Genomic DNA, 15,916 nt, shown 5'->3' on the forward strand with positions numbered 1-15,916 from the left:
TACCGGCCTACCATCAGGCACTATTCTTCCGCCCCTGAGTCCACCATGAAGATGAACTGCTTGTCAAATACCCTACGTCCTCTTCTGGACGTAGGGTATTTGATAGGACTGGACATGCAAGTACTTTCTGTGGGCTGCCTTAATCTGGGTATGTGCTTGTTCCTGGGATGGAAATAACGCTATCTGCAATTATTGCTGTTCCACGGAATGGCACAGGCACGCTGTTGTGGTGAAAATGTTTGGGTGGGCATTCCCCATTGTGTTTTGGTGAACTACTTGTGGTTGTCCTCGCCAGCCCATTACTCCTGTCCGTATGCGGACCAGGTTGCTGTCATCCTTGCCAGTGATCCCCCTGACCCCTCCTCCCAGTCTCTGTGTCTGTCAGTGGGGAGGGCTGCTGTAACCGTAGTGACCTTCACCAGCTTATTCTGTACAAACTTGGCCTCATCTGCCAACCCGCTCTGTGCTATTTCTTTTTCGCTTTCTTTGATCCTCCTACAGTGGTGTACTATAATGCTCTGAATTTCACGCCAATCCTCGGCTTCTATCCCAGCAATTTTATCTAGGGTCTTCTGTACCTCCTTTGGAAGGCCTCGTTTCATGATAAAATTGAAAAGGGAGGTTCTTTGGTCCCAAACCATGCCCGTTTATGATCTCCACAGGTCTTGAACCCAAAGAATGCACTGGGCAGCCTCTTCTGCATCACCAAATGTAAATCTGGGGTGTCTGGGAAGGTCCTCCGCAGTGCATCCCACACCTGAGCCCATACATTGTTGAATGCTGACCCATCATGGCGATCACAATTTGTCATGACTCCCGGGAAACCGGCCTTTGCCCACACCCCGTCTGCTTGGTCTCCCACAGCCAACAATAACAAGCTCTTCACATCCCGATAGCCCCTATAGCCCCTATTTCGTTTTTCTTGAAAGCATGTATCCATTTCCCCGCCCCTCCCGAGAATGGGCGCAACAACTTCAATGGATTATTTTTGTCCATCTGTGCCCATGGTATGTATTGTGGCCTCCCTGCTCCCTTGTGGGTGAGGGGCGTTTGTAGCTTTGCCTTATTTCCTTTTTTACTTACTTTTGCTCCTTTCGCTTTACTGAGTGACATGTTTCCCACCCTGCTCCTCAACCTACCCTAACACCTTTGTCATACTACCCCATCCTCTGGCTCTTCTCGTAGTGGCAGGGGTATTCCTGCTGCTGCTGCTCCTTCCTCATACTCATCTAGATTGCTCCACACCTCCTCTATCTCCCTGTCTGATTCTCCACTGCCTTGTTCCTCCCCTGCCTGGCTTCCTTCTTGTTCTACCCGTACTATTTTTATGGGAGTATTATTAAGGTGGAAGAAAAACTCCCCTGATTTTCACTCGTCTTCTGGCCTGCTAGAAGCATTCCCAGATGGGAGCGGAGATGGTGTGGGCCCACCCGCCAAGAGTGATGGTGCCTCCCCTCCCCTGAGTAACATTTGCCCTCTGTCGCCAATCGTGTCAATTCCATCTGAGTCGAGGCAAGTTGTCTCTCTAAATCACCAGTGAGGCGTGCAATGTTTACTGGCGGGGCACTCGTGGGCCCATATAACCCCCTTGGATCATAGGGAGCCAGGGCTGTTGCTGCGGTAGTAGAAGGCGCACTTGGTGCGTGCAAATAAGAGGGGTCACTGTATCCCACAGCAGGCCTAGTTAACAATGGATAGAGCCTAGTGAGTTCTTCGTCCTCTGTTTTTACCATCATCCCTTCAGCCGTTTCTCCCCCTCCCGTGCTTGGGCCGGTGTTGTGTCAGACGACACTTCCTTGTTTATACTGTTAGTAGGGGACATTTCTTCAAACATTCTCCAGAGATCTAATACTTTGCTTCGGTTTTGAAGTTGCTTTCCCCGATACTTTGCTAATAGATGGGTTGTCACTAAATCTAATATTCATTTATCAAATGACCCTCCTTCAGGCGTTACCTGCGACGATCCTTCTCCCTTTATTTCTGTGAGCCACTGGTCATGATACTTCTGTATTTTGTCACATTATAGGGGGAGGTGCTGGCAAATATGGGCTAATAGTGTGTCTCCTCCCATGACTTCCCTCCTCACCTTCGGTTCACTTGTGTGCGTGTGTCACAAATATGACTGGACAAATGCTTCTGTTTAGCTTATAACACCTCGATAACCACCGTACAATGTCACAATTTTAAACTAAACCTTTTCACTTACACTTTTTCGGCTCCACATGAACAAATAAACACTTTACACTAATTCACCATATAACAATTACACACATATTTAAAAGTACCAACACAGCTGACGTTAACAACACTTAACATATAACATACAATTGCTCGTTCCCTAATTCTAACCCTACCCTGCCCTATTTCACACTATCATATGCTTCTCCCCCACTCACTCTCTCTCCCCCCCTTTCCCTGAGCCCCTTCAGGCTGACCTCTAAAAGAGTTATGCTCACAAGAAAAAGAAATTGCTAATATCTCTGCGTCTATTCAATATACAAGACTCCTACGTTTTCTTTATTTTATCTCCACTTATTTCCTGCACTGGTCGAGACAATGCTATGCGGTGCCGCCTTCCACCCCCTTTGGGAGCTAGGTTGCCGTACTTTCCCCGTATTCCGTTACTTCTATATCCACAACCTAATGGCCATATAAAGAGAGCAGAAGAAAAAAGCCTACCAGTTACACTCACACAAGCCCTAGGACCTAAATCTGACTCAACTATACCCTCTCAACATTACCCTTACACCCGTTACCTTTTTACATTCCCCTCCTTTGAGATTCTCGCAAACAATACTCACGTGTCCCGGGTGATCCGAGAGCATCCGTTTAGGGTCTATCCACAATCAGGACCGCACCCCAACCAAGCCGTGACCCGCCCTGGCGAGCAGTCGGGTATTCGCTATGGCTGGGACCCTTGGAACCTCTCTTTGTGCATGCACTGGTAAGCCGCAGGAGGCGATGGTTTTGCTGGGGGGCATCCCGGATCTTGCTGCATGACATGGGGGTGTCTCTCGGTGCACCCTCAATTACGTCAGGGTCCCCAAGTGAAGGCGCTCACTCCCCACTTCATCAGTCAAGAACTCAGAATAAAGGACACATCCCAGTAGGGAATGAGACCAAGAGATTGGGTTGCGAGTTGTCAACGTTTTTATATAAAATTCAGCATCCAGAGAACTCTGCTGCCTCAAGAGCGCTCTGGCAAACAATACAGATACTATGGGCCTCATCACGACTTGGGCGGTAACGGTAACGCTATTAGCGTGGGCGGTATTAGCCCTACTGCCAAACTCCCCGGCGCTAATAGCGCCAGATCACGAGTTCAGCGGTAATGTAAGTCCCCATTCCCCACTGAGCCCATTCGGGAATGCCCCATTCCCCATTGGGCTCAATGGGGAATCTTCGCGCTAATACCACCGCCGGATTTCCCGCCAGCGGTAATAGCACGAATTTTCGGCGGATTGCCCCCCAGCTCAGAGCTGGGGCGAAATCCGCTGAAGCCCTGAATCAGCGGACCCTTAAATCTGGCGGTAATAGCGCTACCGCTGGATTTAAGCGTTACCGCCGAAGTCGTGATGAGGCCCTGTATGTTTTAAAGGGTTACAGCGTCAACAGTGATGTATGCTATACAGTCTACAAGTTACAGTTTCATTGTTATGGGAGGGAATATACATATAGTCCTGTAGGGGTTGGCTCCGCAGGATTGCCTGGTGACTTGACGGGAGGTTAGACATCCCGTGCTTCAGCTGGGCCGGTCCGTGCGAGGTGAAGGTCGGGGCAGGTCCAAAGAGGCAGTTGGATCTGGCTACACTATGTGCATACTTATCCTAGACATGCAGTAAATATAAATCATCACTATACCTTTGAATAAATCTTAGAGACCTATAAATTGTACACGTGTCTTTGCATTGTCCCATTTTGGGTCATTCCTCCTTCCTTACACTACTCTGATGGCCGTGTGTGCTATATTTTACATTTTCTCTTTTAAAGTTGGCCAATACTCAATCAGCATTTCACAGCTGTATTTGCAGCATATTGCTGAGAATAGCTGTAACTCCTCCAAATGGGCAAACTGGAGTTTGCGGGTTCAGCATCATCACTATCAGTATTTTCTTTTGCCAAATGGCAACTTTGAAGATCTCATTTGACGTTTTTACCGATTTTTTTACCACCAAAAGCAGGTGGAGACCCCCCGGAAACCCTCCTTTTGCCCCTCATCCCCCTTTATATATCTAACCCATACTCACCATCTGTGGTAAAAAGAAGTATACAGTTCGCTCAAAATGCATTCGGGAAAGATGCCGTTCGCCAATACCCTGATAAAAGCTTAAAAGTACACAGGTCCTCCATTTATGTCAGTAGAGAGGCAGGCCACAGATCCATAACCCCCTAAAATGGGACGCACACTCCAGCATAGATACAGGAGACTAACACTGGAAGATGGACACATTTTTCAATTGCTTTGCAATTAGTGAGCAAAGAAACAAGTGCAGTACTTTATGGTGTGCAGTATATCAATGGTCAAAATTATTGCACCTGGATGAACAATATACTGTGATGCTTTTCTGAATAACTTACCCTGACAACCAAACCACTGTTAGGGTCTGACTATTATGAAAGATTGAAAGACTGGCAATTTTTATATGCTGGAGAACATGAAATGTAATAAGTTGCCCAGGATCACAAATGTTGCTTATGAGGTAAAGATGGGATGTGTTCTTAATCTATTTCTGCACGTGAAAATATTGTCTTCCACTTTTTGTTACTGCAAGGTGAGATGTGTGATTGTTTTACTCCATGAATTAATATAATTGCCTATTTTGTATGCATGCCTTGCAAACTACATAGTCATATAAGCAGCCATCTAGACAATATTTATTTTAAATACATTTGCAGAAGCATGGCTACAGAAGGGTGTAGCTTCATATTCTTCCCCATCGAATAAAGTACAGTACAAAATTAGCTGGATAATATTTGATATCAACCTAACCTGTCTCATCTTGCTTTTAGCAGACTATTTCAGAGTTTTAAATACACTCAACATACAGACTTGTGGAACGTTCTTCATGATGCACAGAAGAACATTTACATTTCACAAAAATCAAACTATAACTTGTGTTATATATGCAGAAACTAGAGGCCTGTGACATTTGGGTGGTTCTCTTCTATCCACTGAACTCCGAGCTGATTGCAATGACTTTTTTTTATAACATCTGGTAGGGAATATTCTATTCCTTATGATACATGGCCACACACTGTGTTAAACTCCACAAGTGCACAAAATAAACATGATACTATGTACAGTTCCTCAACAGTTAATGAATGTAAAGTGTCATAGAAAAGCTATTTTACAAGAAAGGAATTTGAAAAGCATGTCACGTCTTTAACCACGTATTGCAGGGACAGCTGGAATTCTACTCTGTGCTGGCTCAAACAGCAGGCATTGGCCTCATCAGGGCCTTGGGAGTAGCTTGGCAGAACCGCCAGTGCAAATAGCGTTACTGCTACTCGGTCCCGCGCTATTAGCGCCGGATCACGAGTAACGGTATGGCAGTAACTCCAATGGGGTTTTTCAGCGCTATTAGCGCCGCGCTAATAGCACCGAAAATGGACAGAAAGTTGAGATTTTTACCACCAGAAAAAAGCAGGAGGTGAAACTCCAACTTTCCACTCAACTCATCATTGGGCCAACTCTTAAATGCGGCGGTAATAGCGTTACCACCTCATTTAAGGGCTTCCGCCCGACTCATGATGAGGTCCATTGTGATCATCGGCACATCCGCTCCCTCCTTTCCTGTTGTTCTCTGGCCGGCCTCTCTTGGCCCTCTTCCTGCTCCCACCTGCGAGGCAAAAAACATCTGGGTCCTCTTCGACTCCACACTCTCCTTCTCTCCTCACTTCTCTGACATCTCTAAGAAGTCATACTACCAGTTGCACCTTCTCAAAGGTATACTTCCTTTCCTCTCCTTCCCCCAGAAGCTCACTGTCTCCAGAACTCTGTTTCTCTCTAGCCTTCACTACAGCAACAGCCTCTTTCTAAATCTGCCTGTTTCTACTCTCTGCACTCTGCAAATCATCAAGAACAGGACTGCGAGACTTGTCCTTGTTCTCAATCCCAGGGATAGTATCTCTCCAGGACTGAACTCTCAGCACTGGCTCCCAGTGGCTGCGAGGATTAAGTTCAAAACCCTCTGCATTGTCCACAAGGCCTTCTGGGGCCTGAGGCCTCTATACCTTCAACTCTCTCTTCCTAAATATCTTCCTTCTCGAGCTCTTCGCTCATCCGCCTCCAACTCCCTCAGGGTCAGTCGTTTCTCCAAACAACAAATTGGTGGTAGATCTCTTTCTTTGGCTAGGGCCTCCCTCTGGAACAGCCTCCCTGCTTCCCTGAAACTTGAGGAGAATCATCTCCGGTTCCAGAAGCACCTCAAAACCTTTCTCTTTGCTTCTGCTTTTTCTCCTCCCCTCCCCTGCTGACTTCCTGGCTCATACTGAAACTGCACTGGTTTCCTGGCCACCCTCTAATCTCTGGCCCAGGTCCCCTCCCCTGCCCTGCCAGTCGCATACCTGCACTGCCTTCCCGGCTACCATCGGACTTGGGGACTGTTTCTGTATCCCGACTGTCCCACTACCAGCACTTGACACCTGTTGTCTGCACTTACCCTTGCACTTGCCACTTGCTGGCCGTACTTTACCTATTGTTATTTATTCTATTATCCCATGTACCGCACTGTACCCCTTGTACCGCACTGTACCCCCCTCTGACTTTCCTCCTTCCCCCTTCCCATGCACTTGCGCTATGTGAATGACACCTGGCCTAGTATGATCGTTGTCTGTCCTCCCTCTGTTCCCCCTCCCTTGCCTCGTCGCTCCTTGAAACACTTGTGTATAGGCGCGTTATAAATGCCATATCATATCATATCATGTTACAGTTGAAGTGTAGAAACTGATTATGGAGCAGTAGTGATGTCCTTTTCTTCTTACAGGTCAGGATTGACGTCAGAACTAGCCTGTAATAAGAATATTATTTACAAGTATTCCAGGCTGCCAGATATAAATAAATAAATGACCCTACATTAATCTATAGATAGCAACATCATGAGAATATATAAAACATGGCAGATTGTATGAAAGCCTGGACATAATGTTCTTATTACAGGCTAGTTGTGACATCACAACTGACCTGTAATAAGAAAAAGACATCACAACTGTTCTGTAATCCGTTATTATGCTTCAATTGTGATGTCACAATGCCTGCTGCTTGAGCCAGCACAGAATACCAACTGTCAGGCAGCACTTAATTAAAGCTGTGAAATTCTTTTCAAATTCCTTGCTTGCAGAATAGTTCTCCGTGTCACTTTACAGCCATTAATTGACAAGGAATTGTTTATGGTAGAATCTTGAATGTGTGCACTGCTGGAGTTCAACACACGGGAGCAAGAATCTCTATGTTATTACTTCAAAGCACGAAATGAAAACGTTTTTGATACATTTTTGACACTGCTTGAACTATTTTTCTCTAACGCATCAAGAGCTGCATTTTTGCTTTATCAAATCCAAATAGATCATATATTGACTCTAAGGGTCAGCAAATGGAAGATCGCTTACATTACATTATGGCAGATTTGGGGTATTAAAGGGAATGACTGTGTAACCATGTACTATAAGGAATAAAATATCCCCTACAATACCTAAAAAAGTTTTCAAGGCTTTTTAACGTATAAATAGATAACAAATTAATTTATAACGACACAGACATTCTAAAAAATAACGCCATTTTTTGTTCCTCTTTTTTGGGGGAGGGCCCCCCAAACCGCTGTTTCCCCTTGCTAAAAACCCACCCCAAACCTCTCCCCACAACATGTAACCCTTTACTCCACTCCCACACATAGTTTCTTTAAAAAATGCATTATTTTTCATTATTTATGTTTCGTTATAAATGTATTCGTTATTTTTTTTCGATGTTAACACTGTAAACCATAAAAATGATATTGCAAGTCGCCTTGGAGTTCCGTGACTTTATAAAAGATCTCGTCCTCGTTCGTTGGGTCGTTGGTGACAGGCAATACGGTAGGGGTTACTTGATCCCATATATAATTACGTCAATATATTTCTAACCTGTCAAGAAAATATAAATTGCCATTTAACAACTGGCAGCAGATTCTGGTCTGAATTGCTCCTTTCAACTGCTAAACTATTTGAGCATTGGTTCATGAATGTTTTTTTACGGTGCCTGGAAAAAGATACGTGCACCCAGGTGGTACATGAATTTGCTGTTTACATTGCAGTTCTATTATGACGCACGATGCGAGGGCTTCCTGGGGTCGTCCTGCCTTCGGTAGCAGATGAAGCCACGCTGAGAGAGGAGAAATGAAAGACGGCAGCCCTAGAACACCGTCTCGTGCAGTCTGCAGGCAGGTCAAAGGTGACCTGCGATATCCCCAGTGCTCTCTGGGTGGCATTGTTTGGGGTAGTGGCCCCAGCAGATGGCCCGCAAAGGCCCTTCGGCCTGGCAGAATAGGGCCGCCTGCGAGGCAGCCAAGGCGTCTGCGCAGCAGGCCGGGGGAAGAAATAAGCACGCGTGGGGCCGATGTAAAGAGAAGACACCGCCATCTACATATTTACATTCTTTCCGCCTCATTTTAAGTTCTTCTTGTGCTGGGGTGTCAGCGCGCTCGGCCTCCCCCTTCTGTTTGCGTGTTTACTTGTGCTAAATAGATTATGATAATCAGGGGACATAAATGCATGCAAGTGTTATTATGACATTTTAATCACATACTTTTTTCACCGGGAGCCTTCATTAGAATTCTCCTAATCTCACTTGTTAGTCTAACAAACAGCAATACACGCCGAAGGAAGTTGGATTAAGTCACAGGCATTCAGACATTAAAAGAGGAATATGGAAATGCTGTCGGATCGCTGCATTACTTATCAAAATGTCACCCAGGCAGTTCAGCACTTTAAATATCTCCCTCATTACAGTCCTAGGAATAAGGAAAGCCGCCAGACAGTAATTATATTTTGTTATGGTACATGGTATCCACAAACAGATCCCCTCCCACTCCCCTAGAAAGAAGGCACGTTTACGCATTTGTACTACAGAGCCTGTATTTCTATGCCTGACACATTGAACAAAAAAATGTTTATTGACCGGCATGAGTTTCTTTCTCGCAGGATGTACTTCCGTTATAAACATCGCATATAGTTTCATGCCATGTATATCTGCACCCCTGCTGGAAAGTGTTGTTGTTTTCTGAGAGTTTGGGGCAATTCGCTGCCCATGATAACAAGTCCAGCTCCCTATGGCAGGATGCGCTTAGCAGCTAAGGGGCACATTAAATCCGACTTCCATTAGCAGAATAACTAAATATTGAAAGGCATGCAAATTCGAATACAATGGCGATTATCATTAGAATTTGCACGTGAATGAGAGCAACGCACAGGGCCGGTGTTGAGATTTGTAAAACAATCGCAGTGAGCTTAATGTGTCGACCCATGATATGCATATGCAGTGGCATCAAGGTGTTTGGCATCACATGAAGAGTCACCCCCAAAAGTATAATCAGGCCTCTTGGCCCACATTGCCCCTATATTTGGTAGCCCTGTGCGCCAGTCTATCGGAGTAAAAACAATAATGACTAAGATATCGTGTACAGATTGGACAAATCGGGTTCCAATTATTCAGACTGCAAGTCAACAAACAGACAGCATCCCACCATGCCCAACCACCCTAGTCAAACCAACCCTCCTCCAACTCACCTGCCCTTTATTTATTGGTCATACCTCCTCCAGTACAGGTCTCTTCCGTTTGACCTATCCCCCAGTGATACAACAATAGACATGATTGTATTCCATCTGAGTCTTTCCACCATGTTCATTTCCTTACGACAAATCGCATGAAGTTTTCCTTGCGGGTCAACGGCCTCGATATGATGACATCCAGTGTACACCTCATCAGGCAGGAGGAGCAGCGAGACAGCACCTGCTTAAGTAATTCCTCTGGCGAATAAGGTTCCATTGTCTTAACCAGTAAGGACTGGGTAAACCCAAAAACGGCAGTTGGGTAGCCTTCACCCAGTGCATTCGAGAGCCTCCTAAAGCACTGCCTCTGCAGTCCTACAGCTTATGCTTCTCGAATCCTCAGAGAGCCTTTGAGTGCAACCATTGTCCAAAGCCCATAGCTGGATATAACCCTATCAATGTTGCTCTAATAAAAAGGAAAACAATAAACCTTGGCCTTATATAATGCCTGCAGATGATTCAGCTATTTGATAGTTGGTGCAATAATCCACAAATTAACAAGACTGGTCCCCCCATCATCACCATTGACCTTCATATATTGCAATTTTGGTACTGCCATGTCACAGATCTTCCCCCCTCCCTTGGGGGCTGCAAACATTAACAGGTCTCACTTTCTCTGATTAATACTTCTTTGAAAACTGTAATGGTTGTGGTTGCTGTGATGGTCTCCATGAACCTCGGCGCTGCCAATTTAGAGGCAGTCATTGAGGACTATGGCAAACCTCTGGTAGCAGTCTATATATTCAAACAGACAGGTGAAATTAGCTGCCACCTTTGAAAGTCCCTGCTAGCCACCCATGTCTAGTTGGCATGTGGGTGGACAGAGGTAGTCTAGGGAGGTAGTCTAGATTGTTTGTTTATTTGTTTGTTTATTTATTTGGTAATGCGCTCCGAGCCCGTAGGCATCTGGGCGCAGCAGTACAAGAGGACTCGAGACTTACAATGCCTGACACAGGCTATTACAGAAAAACAATGGTTGCTTACAGTAGGTGATACAATGCATATAAAATATCAAGTTTAAGCGCATAAGAGCAACATTTTAACAGGTTGTGCCGTTTCCACTAGGGTGAGGGTCGTTGCATGTCGTTGTTGTGCAGCCATTTGAGAGCGTAGGATCTGAATCTTGTGTAGGGTAAAGGGCATCTAAGGTCGGATGGGAGTGTGTTCCATGATTGTGCAGCTCTAACTGGGAAGCTTGCACCGCCCGCTGTGGTAAGTTTGAATCTGGGGACTTCCAGTAGGAAGGTGTTGGCAGATCTCGTCAGTCGGTTAGAGGGTCTCCAGTTGATTCTTTCCGCTAGGTAGGGGGGTGCTTGATTGTTGAGGCATTTAGAAGTGAGGGAAATAGTTTTAAGTAGGATTCTGTCCTTTTATCTTTAGCCAATGGGCATCTATCCAGTGTTTGGAGATATGTTCTCTGCGTGGGATGTTCAGAGCTGCTCTAAGAGCGTTATTTTGCAATCTCTGGAGTTTGTCAGTGACCGACTTGTTGGCACCTAAGTATAAGGCGTTGCAATAGTCCAGTCTGGACATGACAAGGGCATTGGCCAAGGTGAGGCAGCTGGCACTGGAAAGGAAGGGTCTGGCGGCACGGATGAGTTTACACGTGTAGGTGGTTGAGGAGGCGAGGGAATTCACTTGCTTTTTGAGGGTGAGAGCTGAGTCGAGGTGGGGTATGCAAGAGGATAGTCATGTGTTATGTTATGTTAATGGAATTTTTTAAGCGCAAACGGTCGCCCAAGGGCATTTTGGTGCAAGAGAGAAGGCAAACTGTCCATATAGAAGGGTAGAGGAAAAAATGTTAACCACCATGCACACCTTATTCACATTCTATTCAAGTGTATCAAATTTAAACTCAAGACAATTGATCTTTAGGTAAAATGTAATTAGAGGTGCAGGGGAAAAAATTCTCAGCCTTGGTATCTAGGCTGGTCAAATATATAAAGGACAAGTGGTTTCCTAGTTAAGGAAACCCGCGTCCCCAGCACACTATCAAAAAAGGCCATGGTCTCTATGTAATTTTTAGAACAATCGAGGTATATAACTGTATTGCTAAAACACAGAACTCTCCTCTAAGTTTTCTTGGTTGTTCTTGGTTTTATACATTTAGTGGTTTTGTTATCCTTGCAATCGCAGGGAAATTACTCTCAGATAACCCAATTAATATTTGACAATTCATTTGCTTATCTAAAACAGATATTTATTCAAAATATTTTGACAAAAAATATTTTCAATTTTGGTATGGCCCAACGCGTTTCGAGTATTGCTTTCACTCTTCATCGGGGGCAAAATATTCTTTTTTCTTACACAAAATAATTCACTAAATAGAAAAAAATAATGATCCAGTATTAATAACACGTTCCAATACATATTAGTTTTCATATGTTCATATAGGAAAGACATAACTTCATAACTACTAAATGGAAGCACAAATTGCTGTTACTGTGTAAAACATTGATTCATCCTTTAAACTCAAGATAATTAAAACGGAAGTGGATCGAGTATAAATAGTCGCGGGTGACGTCATCCGGGCATGCGCGTGATGACATCACACCGCAGCCATTTTGTTTAATCTACGTCATTCGCGCATGCATGAAAATGACGGAATAGCATCAAAATGACGAAAAATTTGTCTAAATGTTACAAAACTATAATGAAACTACAAAAAAGGTGCAGGTCAATGAAATAGATGTAAAGCTACTCGTCATGACAAAATCTGAATCTGCAAAGGAGGTGTTAATGTAATGCGGATGTCAGGGAAGGCATATCGGTGTGTTGTAAATGACTAAATGAATAGGAGTGGTGCTGAAAAAAGGGGTTAATAATGCTAAATAGTGATAAAATCATAGGAGGAAATGTAGTGTTATATGTACGAAAATTTCACATAGGAAACATAGATCAAATTAGTTATACCAATGTTTGTCATTGTGCCATGGAAGCATGGGGCAAATTGATTGAAAAAAAGGGTTGTCATTATACCATAAGATACCTGTACAAGTTCAAGACATAAAATGCACTGTATATACAAAACATGTATAAAGAAGGGATTATAATTATAACCCTTAGTTGACCCACTATGGGGTGTACATTCTCATAATCTAGCCATTAGGTAATCTTGAGACGTCTCAAATATGAACCACCAAGAACCAGGAACATCCGTAAACATCAATTACAGGTGATTAAACAACTAGCAGAAGACAACACCCTAACCTTAAAACAAGCAGACAAAGGGGGAGTGCTTGTACTAATGGATACCACTCTATACAACACGGGATGCTTGAAACTGCTGAATGACACCAGGACCTACTTACCACTGGATGGAGACCCTATCTTCAGGATCAAGAACTTAATCAAAGATGTAATAGACAAAGCCACAGACATGAGTTGGATCAGTGAGAAAACAGCTGATTTCCTCACCCAGAAACATCCTGTCACCCCCATTTTTTACGGACTACCCAAAATCCATAAAAACAAAGAAGATCCTCCCTTTCGACCAATTGTCGCAGGGACAGCGTGTTTCAATCACTAGCTATTTATCTTGATACAGCGCTACAGCCATTTGTGCAAAGAAACAATACTTACCTTAAGGACACGACTAATTTCTTGAGCATAATTAACACACTAAATTTGACAGAGGAAGAACTAATTTTATTTACCATGGACGTCAATAGTCTGTACACTTCAATACCCCACCAAGAAGGCATAGAAGCTATGGAATGGTTTCTACTCTTGAACCAAGAAGTACAGATACAAAATCTTTTCGCCATAGCGCTAATCAACGTCATTCTCTATAACAACTATTTTAGAAATAATGGCCAATACTATTTACAAATCTCTGGAACATCGATGGGCTCATCAGTGGCCCCATCCTATGCAAATATTTTCATGCACCAATTTGAGACAAAATTTGTATTGGAGAACCCACAATGGAAGGATAAAATGAAATGCTGGTGACGATACATAGATGATATTTTCGGGATCTGGTATGGCACTGAAAGAGAATTGCTTGAATTTTGGGAAACCCTGAACACTTACAACAACAGGATTGGTTTTACAATAGAGATTGGTAGACCACATGTCAATGTTCTTGATGCAACAATTTAACGATCAGGCACGGCACTGAAAACTAAGATCTACAGAAAATCCAAAAGATGTCAACAGTTGCCTTCATCACAGTAGCTTTCATCCAAAACATTTAAAAGAAAACTTGCCTTATAGCCAATTACTAAGACTCAAGAGAATAACATCAGACCAAGCCAAATTGCAGAACGAATATGACATCATGAAACAGAGATTCTTAAAAAGAGGATACCCAACAGAAACACTGGACAAAGCAATTGTGAGGACAAACTTACAAGAAAGAGAAGATCTCCTTTGTGGGAACACAAAGAAAGAAACAAAGAACCTAATACATACATTAAAATACTCAAGTCAGAGTTTTCAAGCAAAGCGCATAATCCACAGAAACTGGCACCTCATAAAATCAGACTTTTTAAAAGAACTTTTTCCAGACCCCCCCCATGATGGGATACAAACGGGGAAGAAACATCAAAGACCAACTTATTAGAGCGGAAAAACCAAAAACATAATCTCAAACTACTCTATGTAAACAGAAAATAGGCACATTTGCCTGCCTACACTGTCAACATTGTAATAACATCATAAAAGGCGACCATGTGAGACATCCCAACACAGGCAAGAAAATTACATCGAGACAATATGCTACATGTGATACAAAAAATGTCATTTATGCAATCCGCTGTCCCTGTGGGATGTATTATGTGGGAAAAACCAACCGGAAAGCGAAAGAAAGATGGACAGAGCACAAGTCCAACATAAGAACAAAGAGCGCAAAATCACCAGTCTATAAACACTACCGAGACCAAAAACACAACATCTCACAAATGAGAATGGTGATCTTAGAAGTAGTGCATCCATTACCAAGAGGTGGTGATCTACCGAAACTCCTAGCACAAAGAGAACTCTACTGGATCCAAAAACTCGATGCAATGTTCCCACTTGGGATGAATGAAGAGTACTACTTAGGTTCATTCTTGTAGACATTTCTCAGAGCATAGTCCATGAAATCCCTTTTTCTAAAAAAGACAACCCTTTTTTTATCTAATCTAGATTCCAATTGAATCACATATTTTCCTTCCAATGATAATATCCCCCCCCCCCAAAAAAATGTTGTATTCCAGACTTAAGAGGGTACATAAAAGACTAAAGCAAATCAAGATTACCTAATGACTAGATGATGAGAATGTACACCCTATAGTGGATCAGCTAAGGGTTATAATCATAATCCCTTCTTTATACATGATTTGTATATACAGTGCATTTTATGTCCTGAATTTGTACAGGTACCTTATGGTATAATGACAACCCTTTTTTTCAACCGATTTGCCCCATGCTTCCATGGCACAATGACAAACATCGGTATAACTAATTTGATCTACGTTTCCTATGTGAAATTTTCATACATATAACTACATTTCCTCCTATGATTTTATCACTATTCAGCATTATTAACCCCTTTTTTCAGCACCACTCCTATTCATTTAGTCATTTACAGCACACTGATATGCCTTCCCTGACATCCGCATTACATTAACACCTCCTTTGCAGATTCAGATTTTGTCATGACGAGTATCTTTACATCCATTTCATTGACCTGCACCTTTTTTGTAGTTTCATTATAATTTTGTAACATTTAAATGCATTTATCTGTCATTTTGACGCTATTCCGTCAATTTCGCGCATGCGCGAATGACGTAGATTAAACAAAATGGCCATGGTGTGACGTCATCACGCGCAAGCACGGATGACGTCATCCGTGACTATTTATACTCGATCCACTTCTGTTTTTAAGTGGAAGCGGATGGAGAGGTTCCTGTCACAGCCACCCCTCAGACTTTCTGGAAGTCTATACCTCTATTGTAAGTAGATAAACCTAGATACTTTTCTGCTATCCATGGACAATTTACTCCCTTGCGTTTAGAGTTAACTTCTATTCTTCTGTCCATTATCGCTCCTTTTTCTATAGGGTCGGACATCCACCATTTAGACTTGGGAAGAATCTTTATAAATCTAAGCTCACAGCTGCAATAGATGC

The sequence above is a fragment of the Ambystoma mexicanum genome, chromosome 7p (genome assembly GCF_040938575.1).
Source record: "Ambystoma mexicanum isolate Mex_15411 chromosome 7p, UKY_AmexF1_1, whole genome shotgun sequence".
NCBI classification, from domain to species: Eukaryota; Metazoa; Chordata; class Amphibia; order Caudata; family Ambystomatidae; genus Ambystoma; species Ambystoma mexicanum.